The sequence below is a fragment of the Eschrichtius robustus genome, chromosome 13 (assembly GCF_028021215.1).
Source record: "Eschrichtius robustus isolate mEscRob2 chromosome 13, mEscRob2.pri, whole genome shotgun sequence".
NCBI classification, from domain to species: Eukaryota; Metazoa; Chordata; class Mammalia; order Artiodactyla; family Eschrichtiidae; genus Eschrichtius; species Eschrichtius robustus.
Genome location: NC_090836.1, coordinates 39,147,180 through 39,155,700, shown reverse-complemented (window position 1 = coordinate 39,155,700; position 8,521 = coordinate 39,147,180).

Here is an 8,521-nt window from a genome sequence, read left to right as displayed (position 1 = left end):
TTCGCCGATTTCGATTTCCAAAATTCTTAACGGGGAACCATCTGGAACCTGCTGCACAACAAATCCCACGTTCACCGAAGCCTCGAGGATTTCCTCGTGGGTCCGGGAGTTTCATCTGACAAATACCAGTGTCTCTGGGACTCCCTGGGCACAAGGGATGGGTCAAGGCCTCTCACCCTTTGGTCCCTCCCTCCGGTGCACGCTTTCACAGCCACAGTTCCCCACGGCAAGAGCCACGTACACAGGCACCGACAGCTGCCAACAGGGCGTGATCGCTTCCCAGACTGCAATCTCCCCAGCAGGGCATTCCCACGCGGCCAGGCGAGTCTGTGAAAACTCCGCAGGGCCTCGAGGACCCCTGCGGCTTTCCTCAAAGGACCCCGAGAAGAGCCCTGATGTTTAGAGCAGTCTAGGTTTTCCAGGTCGCAGGCGCGGACTGGGCGCGCCCGGTGCGAGCCTGGCTGGCGTGCACTTGGCAGCCTCCCGGCTGGCGGAGCTGGACCAGGGGGGCATTGCCGGGGCCGAGATAAAGGCCCGCGCCTCCGCACCACCAGTCTCCTCTCTTCTGGACTCCCCGGCCTCCCCCATCACTTCCCTCTTCTCCTCCCCCCCCCTTCCCCTTCCCGGTCCTCCTCTTCTCCCCTCCGCTACCCCGCCCGGGGTCCGGGAGGCGGCGCCTGCTGAGTCACCGTCACGTGGCCCCGGGTGCGCAGGGCCGGGCTGCGCCTCGGCGGCACTGGCGCTCGGAGCCCTAGTGGAAAATTTTCGGAGACCTACTGGGGCTGCGCGCCCGAGGCCCCGCCTCTCTCCCCTCTGCCCCACCCCCACCCCCACCCCCTTCCCGGTCCCCGGCCTTCCGGCCGCAGCCCGGCTCCCCCCACCCACCCCGCCCCGCGGAGGTTCCTTTCTCCCCGGGAGCGGCTCTGCGCACGTCCCGCCCGCCGCCGCCCCCTAGGCTGGCGCCGCCTGCGCCGCTGGCCCTTCGGCCGGCAGCCCGCACTTCCTTAGCGACCCTCCTTAGAGCTCCGAGCCGCCGTGCGGTCTTGCCCCCGACCTTGTGTGTACCCGGCTGGCATCCTGAGAGGCGAGGAGCGGCGTCCTGGCGCCTTCGCCTTCGCCTCTGGGGCGCCGCACCCCCTCGGCCCCGCCACCTCCGATCCGCGTGACACGGGTCCCCCCCATACCTCTTGCGGGGGGGGGGTGTGGAAGACAAAGGAAGGAGATGGTTCCAGTGGGCGTCTTGCCTTCTACTCATTTAACGCCCTGCATTGCCTCGTCGTTCGAACACAGCGTGTACTCGGCCCTATTGTAAATAGTTTACTTACCCCCGCTTACCACCAGGAAAATAAACAAGTTGTTTTCCCTACCCCATAACATTCCCCACTTCGTTTTTCCAGCCACGAATAAAATGTGTTCCTGAGACAGCAACTTTGGGGAGTTTGTTGGCCTCATCCACCCAGGGGTGACAGATGGTTACACAATGACGATATTTCACTCAAAAGGGGTGTGTTATGTGCGTGGTTCACTTCAAGAAAGCAAACAACATTTAACAGTTTCCTCGACTGGTGGGGTCTTGGGCTGTCCTTTCGGATGGGTGTCACTGAATGGGGAGGGGGGTTGAGAAGTGGCGTCGGCACCAGGTGTCCCACGACGAGGTTAGTTGGAGGCGGACGCAGGCGTCTTAATCGGACACCAGGTGCCAAAGATTTCGTCCAAAACAGTGGGAGTTTTACCTGAATAAAGATCCCGGAACCAAGCCCAGATATTAAAATGCTTTCCAGCTAAGAACCAGAATTGCAGGTATGTTAATTTTAATAAATCCTTATTTCAGTATCTTAGCTCTGGGCAAAGAAAGGTCTGGAAACTGACTGAAGGCCAGGAATATAAGTCCATGGTGGCCTAAGAATGTTTTGAGTAGAACACATCATTCAGTCGCTGTCATTTTTCTCTGGACAAGAAAACAGACTGTTAACAATTAAGAAGCGCACAAATAAAAGTATTTTTAAATCGCTCTATTTTGGAAAATTATGAGTCTGAAATTTTAAAGTCGCTTACTGCTAATTAGCAGGTGTCAGTTTACCCAGTGAAAGAACCATGGTCAATTTAAAAAATCCATCATCTTTCTGACACTGTTTTCATTCATATTCATTAGTATATATACCACACCTACCAAAATGGACCACTCCAGGGTCACAGGAAAAGGCCATTGGGTAAAAGTCTAGTTTATAAAGGCATTGCCTTGATCTCTCTTGGATCACTTGCTTTGGGATCAGCCAGCTACCGTGTCATGAGGACACTCAGTCAGGCTTGTGGAGAAACCTTCTTGGAGAAAAATCAACTGGCCAGTACCAACTTGCCAGCATGTGAGTAAGTGACCTTAGAAACTGATCTTCCAACCCTAGTCGGGCCATCAGATAACTACAGAAATAGTTATCATATGGCTACAACCTCATAAAAGACTCCAAGCTAAAACACACAATTGAATTGCTCTCGAATTTCTGATTCATACAAACTTTGAGAGTTTCAGCCACTGAGTTTTGGAATAATTTTTACACAGCAATTGCTACCTAGTAGAGTATCCTTCAATACCAGAAAAACACGCCGAAGTCGCTCGGGTGCTCAGAGTTAATACTATTGCTTGGGGCTTAGGAGCTGTCTTAACAAAGATAAAATATAGCCCTTCATTTGTTGAGCCCCTAGTAAACATAATCTCAAGAATAAAATATAAAATATAAGAAAAAAAAAAAGAGTAGAGAAAGGAATTTATTGAGGAACCTGGGAGAGATTAATGCTAAGAAAATATGGAAGTCATTGGAATAAAGGGAGGCATCTGATCTGAAGGGAAATGGGCCAGGGGGGTGGGAGTTCACTATTCCTCCATAATGCCAGTGTCCATACTTGAATTTTCAATAACACTGTCTGGACAAGAATGTCAGAATGTGTACATTGCAAAAAGTCATATTAATTAGGTAAAATGAAGCCATTAGAAAGCAATTCTTGAAATAAGTTATCATGCTTGTGGCTTACAGAAGACTGGCCTCAAGGAAAAATCTGTCCTTTTCCACCATCAAGTCATTGCAACAGACATTTATTATGTGCTAGGCACTGACGGATAAAGTTAAATGTGCTAATTAAATCAACACTATTGAACTTCTTCAATGTATGAGGCACTGTTCTAGGCACTGATGATTCAACGATGAGCAAACCAAAAGACTTATCCTTGTGGAGTTAACATTCCAGAAAGGAGTTTGAGAGGGAAAATGCAGGAGGGGGGAAGAAATCATAGGCAAATAAACAAATAATGAAATAATCTGTTCTCATACCATGAAAAAATACAAAAACTAAAATACAACAATGAGGAAATGGAGATTGCATGCAAGGGGCAACTTTTGCTAGGATGGTCAAGGAAGACTTTTTTTTATAAGCTAGAATAATTTCTTTTTAAAAAATTTTTTAAGAATAAAAGGCAGACAAAAATGGAAAAACTGGAGCTACAATTATGACTTTTAAAATATAAAAAGCTTACACAAATGGATTTAAAAACACTAAAATATGGGGCTTCCCTGGTGACGCAGTGGTTGAGAATCTGCCTGCCAATGCAGGGGACACGGGTTCGAGCCCTGGTCTGGGAAGATCCCACATGCCGCGGAGCAACTGGGCCCGTGAGCCACAACTACTGAGCCTGCGTGTCTGGAGCCTGTGCTCCGCAACAAGAGAGGCAGCGATAGTGAAGAGGCCCGCGCACCACGATGAAGAGTGGCCCCCGCTTGCCGCAACTAGAGAAAGCCCTCGCACAGAAACGAAGACCCAACACAGCAAAAATAAATAAATACATAAATTTATAAACAAAAAAAAAAAATTTTTTTAAATACATTTATTTATTTTTGGCTGCATTGGGTCTTGGTTGCTGCGTGTGGGCTTTCTCTAGTTGCGGGGAGCGGGGGCTACTCTTCATTGCGGTGTGCGGGCTCCTCATTCCGGTGGTTTCTCTTGTTGTGGAGCACGGGGTCTAGGTACGCGGGCTTCAGTAGTTGTGGCTCGCAGGCTCAGTAGTTGTGGCACGTGGGCTCAGTAGTTGTGGCTTGCGGGCTCCAGAGCGCAGGCTCAGTAGTTGTGGCGCACGGGCTTAACTGCTCTGCGGCATGTGGGATCTTCCCGAACCAGGGCTTGAACCCGTGTCCCTGGCGTTGGCAGGCTGATTCTTAACCACTGCACCACCAGGGAAGTCCAGAAGACTTTTTTTTTTTCAGGAGTGATATTTAAACAGACCTAAGTGATGCTACCCAAACATAGAGGCAAGGAGATTTCCAGGTGGAAGAAACAGCAAGTACAGTGCCCTGAAAAGGGAATAACTTAGAGTATTTCAGGGACAGAAAGAAAATCATTGTGGCTAATACATAGTGAAAAGGAACAGTATAAATCAACTATACGCCAATAAAAATTAATTTTAAAAGAAGATAGAATGATGCAACAAAAAAAAAAGAAAAGAAAGAAAAGAAAAGGAAAAGAGTGGCAGGAGACAAGGCTGAGGAGGTAGGCAAGGGCACAACCAGGTAAGGCCATGGTGCGTGAGGAATATGGACTTTATTCTGGTTGCAATTAGAAGCCACTGAGGGCTTTAACAATTTATCCTTTTAAGCAAGGGATTTTATTTACGTTCTGAGAAGATCTTACTTTCTGCCAGGTGGAGAACAGACAATAAGCACCAAGAACGGAAGCCCAGAGATGAGTTAGGCTGTGGCGTTTGCAGTGATCCAGGAGAGAGGTGATGGTCGCTTGGACTAGGACCAGAGTAGTGGAGATGGCAAGATTCTGAATGTATTTGGAGGCAGAACCCTCAAGACTAGCTGATGGATTGGGTATTTGAGGAAAAGGAGGGCTCCCTTATGAATGGTAGTGTTATACTTCTAAATTATAAAGAATTAGTAACAGTTTTGCTAGGGAAGTCAAGAGTTCTGCTTTGACCAGTAAGGAATGAGATAGATGCCGTTTAGACATATTAGATAATATGCTTTCTACTGTTTACTCCTACATTTATTCATTCAACAAAAATGTATTACCAGGTACTGTTCTAGGTACTGGAGCTAACAGTGATCAAAGCAGATTAAACCTCTGCCTTCATGGAACTTATATTCTAGTGAGGGAGACGAACAGTAAACAGATAAATAAATATAATTCAGGTAGTGGTAGGTACTTAAATAGGTACTTCAATGTATTTAATTCATCCAAATACTCAAAAAGTACCTTCTTTTTACAAGTGACTAGGTCAGGTGTGATTAGCCAGATTCTACCCTAAAAGGTAGTAACAGAAAATCTGGTACATAGACAACACAAAAAGAAGTGCCACAAAAAGATATTTATAAAGCACCACGTTCAAAGTATTGAATAGAATGAGATCAGTTTCAAATGGGAGCATCAAATAAAGAAAAATTAATGAAAGGTCTGGCATTTACGGTGGGCCTCAAAGGAAAGATAAGAGTTTAGATACATGGTGATAGCCGGGAAGAGGAGGCATGAAGAATATTCCAAGCAGTGGGTAAAGTTTGAATGGGAAATGGGAAATGGTTTGAGAACAGTGGCAAAACCACAGGGTATAAGAAGGGGAATGTATTAGTTATCTATGGCCGAGTGATAAACTACAGCAAAACTTAGTGGCGTAAAACAACAAACATTTATTATCACTTATTTCTGTGGGTCAGGAATCCAGGCTGGGCTCAGCTGGGTCCTCTCACTAACGTATTAGCTGGGACTGCAGTCATCTCAAGGTTCAACTGGGCATGATCAGTTTCCATGCTTACTCTTGTGACCATTGGCAGGCCTCCCTGGGCTGTTGCCAGAGACGTTAGTTCCCTGTCCTGTGGGCATCTCTGTAGGACAGTTCACAAGATGGCAGCTGGTTTCCCTCAAAGCAAATGAGGGAGAGAGCAAGAGAGAACAAGACGGAAGCCAGAGACTTTTTGTAACCTAATCTTAGAAGTAATGTACCGTCACTTTTGCTGAATAGAAGCGCATCACTAGGTCCAACCCATATTCAAGGAAAGGGGATTACAGCTGAGTATGACTATCAGGTGAGGTTCATTGAGCTTCATCTCAGAAGCTGCCTACCACAAGGAATAGTGGGGGATTAGGATGGAAATATAGGCTAGTGCCACATCAAAGGAAGCCACGAAAGCCAACCTGAGAATGAAACTACTAGGCTGGACATGAAGTGTAGAGAGAAGCAAATATAATGTGTGAGCCCACTTCAGGCAAACTGAAATGCTGGATAAACAGAATTTTGAGGACCATCCTGAAGATGATCTTGTTCAACAACAGGTTGGGAAACAACTCACTAGAGCCCCCAGAAACAGACCCACTCTATTTTATCAGGTGATAATGGTCAAATAATTCTACAGAAGATAGCTATCTACCCTCCCTAAAAACTCCTACCGACCTATCTTGACAATGCAGTGCATTCCTGAAAATCCAGAGTTGACAACTAATATTTGCGATTATTTTCCTGTCTTAGGATAGGTTTACTCTTAGTAGCTTTCAAAATTCTTTGATCCCAGCCCACAGTAAGAAATAGATTTCACTTCATAACTCAGAATATATACATATTTGTACATAATCAAAATTAGTTTTATAGAATAGTACTAGCATTACTGTATATGGCATACTGATATTTTAATTCTATTTTGTTCTATTGAATTAAAGAAATAAAAAAAAGCTTGTAGTAATCCACTGAATTCATCACTGTCCTTTCCTGGGTCCCATTCTGCAGTCTGAAAGACACTGTTCTGCTAAAACATTTGCTTAGGAATAGAGCAAAAGCATAGCACTTCTGACCAACAAGAATTTGGCGGTATAGTTTCCTAGAAATTGGGTCAGGGTACTGTGTCCCATGCCTTCTAGCCCAGGGCACGAGGGCAAAAACTCAAGCACATCAGGCCTCACTTGGAAACCACTTGGGTAACTAGATATGCCTCAAGTGGCCTTTGAAAACATGAATCAAATTTGCAAACGAAAAATCAATGTTTCAATACCTCCCCCTCTTTTTTGTCATTTACTGTTCAGGTTCTTGTCATAGAGAAGTCAGAACAAGATTACAGCCCTCCCCCCAACACACACGCACACACCCCCTCAATTTTACAGGTTTCCTTAAGCATGCACTTCAATACAAACCACCAAAAAATCCAAGGGACAAGAGAACTAGTTTGAGAGTAGGACTTGCCAACCATAACCACCTCTGACTATGCAGGGGACTAACCTGGATGAAGAACTGATTTAAGATCTTTTGATTTTCATCAGTTGAAACCTGATAGAAAGGAACTTCCAGCGAGTCCTCTCTAACCCACTGCTAAGATTGCTTTCCAGACAAGAGTTGATCGGTGTTACTAGGGAATGTGCGTGGAAGAAAGAAGTTTTTTCAGCCCCAAATGTGTATCAAGTGCCAAACTTGCCCTGGGGAGCTCACAGTCTCCCTGGTAAGACTACAAACTTGAACAATTTTGAGTACCAGACAGCATAGGTTTTAAAAAGTCCTCGCCACATGGGTTAGAAAACAGTCCCTGCAATAAGAGGGGTGAGGAGGGAGGCTTTCCCGAGGCTCAGTGACTAAGCCTTGAGTGATAGTGAGAAGCTGGGCACTAAAGCAAGAAAGAGTATTGTTTAGGTGAGACTGGTCTGACCAGTCGAAGGGGTGGGGGAAGAAAGGAGTGTAAAGGGGAAATCGGGTCCTCCCACGTCAGTCATGAACACTGGTGCAGGCCGAGGGCACCCGCAGCCTCACGTGCCACGGAAATAGACAGTTGTACAGATTTCCTCAGGAAAACATTGAAAGCAAAAATTGTGATCACACCCAACCCTGCCCAATCTCTCCCACGTCCCCAAAAGGAAGAGAGCAGTAAGTCAGATCGTTTGTTTATTCATTCATTCAACCAACAATTCTCTCTCCTAAGAGGCCTTTGTTTCCAGCCTTTCCGGCAGCACCGAGTATTCCACAGCGAAGGGGCCCCCTAGTTGCCTGGCTCAGCAAGACCACATCAACACTGGAAGAGGAGGACCACCATTCCAACCGAGGCAGCGCCTCTGTAAATACAAGGAGAGAGAGAGGCGAGGAGAGCTCTCCAATTGGGGTGGGGTGGTGGGATGACTGCAATGTGTCTGCGAAGGGAAAGTGGGACTCCTACACTTCATCGGAAGAGCGAAGCCCCCAACCAGGGACCCCTTTCAAGGAGTCTGGCTTACTGGGCAGGACGTAGCTTTACCCTTAATAGGGTTCTCCGTGTCCGTATAAAAAGGATCTCCCGAAATGGAGCTGCCAACCGACCTCATCAGGCTAGTTTTGAAGAGTGAAAGCAGGTCTAGGAGGAGAAGAAAGAACGAGAACAGAAACCTACCATGGAGACAACGTTCCTGCGTTGGCCCAACTTTGCTAGAGAAAACCCCCATGTAAATCACAAAAAAAACCGGCAGGAAAGGATTGGGTGGGCGGGATGTGTCCCCCAAAAGCCTCTAGGAGAAAGCAAAGCCTGCTGGA